At 41.8% G+C, this 949-nt stretch overlaps 1 non-coding gene across 1 annotated transcript; it reads right to left on the bottom strand.

The window, feature by feature from the left end:
* Positions 1 to 566: 566 nt before the first annotated feature.
* Positions 567 to 673, bottom strand: LOC127088793 (small nucleolar RNA R71). Its single transcript, XR_007790609.1, has one exon. It is a non-coding gene; the product is annotated as a small nucleolar RNA R71 (small nucleolar RNA).
* Positions 674 to 949: the final 276 nt, after the last annotated feature.

Genomic DNA, 949 nt, shown 5'->3' with positions numbered 1-949 from the left:
TTGTCGGGGACCAATTTCATCAAATTTCATTTTCCTTTTGTTATATCGTTTAGACTTAGGTTATTTCCCGCCGCACAATGCGAAGAACTCGCAGCACCGGAAGTTTAAGTTTAGTAAACCCTCTGGCGGAACCTGAACGTTACGCTCGCGCACGTTTATTCTTTCATAGAATTAAGAGAGCTATGGCCGAAGATCAAAATGAAAGACCTCTTAAGGACTTCGCTCAACCATCTAATGAAGAACCTAGTTCTAGTATAGTAAATCCAATCATCCCAGCCAATAATTTTGAACTTAAACCATCCCTGTTACAACTAGTGCAACAGAGACAATTCGCGGGTCTCGCTACCGAGAACCCTAACCAACATTTAAAAATATTTCTTCAATTAGCAGATACTTTTAAAACCAATGGAGCTTCTCCTGAGGCAATACGTTTAAGATTATTCCCTTTTTCCCTCAGAGATAAAGCCCTATCATGGTTAGATTCCCTTCCACCCAATTCCATTACAACTTGGGATAACCTTAGAAGAGTTTTTCTTGCTAGATATTTTCCCCCGAGTAAGACCGCCGTTCTTCGAAACCATATAACTAGATTTACCCAAAACCAAGGAGAATCGCTGTTCGAAGCTTGGGAGAGATATAAAGAGTTGTTACGAGCATGCCCACATCATGGTTTAGAAAATTGGTTAATCATTCAAACCTTCTATAATGGACTTCATTATAACACAAAGATGACCATCGACGCTGCCGCAGGCGGTGCTCTGATGAATAAACCTTACCCTGAAGCTAGTGCCCTCATTGAAGACATGGCTCAAAACCATCAATCATGGGGAGTCGAACGAGCGACAGTGGAGAAGAAGGAAGCCCAAGGAGGAGTGCATGAACTAAGCTCTATAGACATGATGCAAGCTAAAATGGACGCATTAGCCCTCAAAGTCGAGCATATGTACAC

The sequence above is a fragment of the Lathyrus oleraceus genome, chromosome 5 (assembly GCF_024323335.1).
Source record: "Lathyrus oleraceus cultivar Zhongwan6 chromosome 5, CAAS_Psat_ZW6_1.0, whole genome shotgun sequence".
Taxonomy (NCBI): domain Eukaryota; kingdom Viridiplantae; phylum Streptophyta; class Magnoliopsida; order Fabales; family Fabaceae; genus Lathyrus; species Lathyrus oleraceus.
This window is presented reverse-complemented; position numbering and strand designations above follow the sequence as displayed.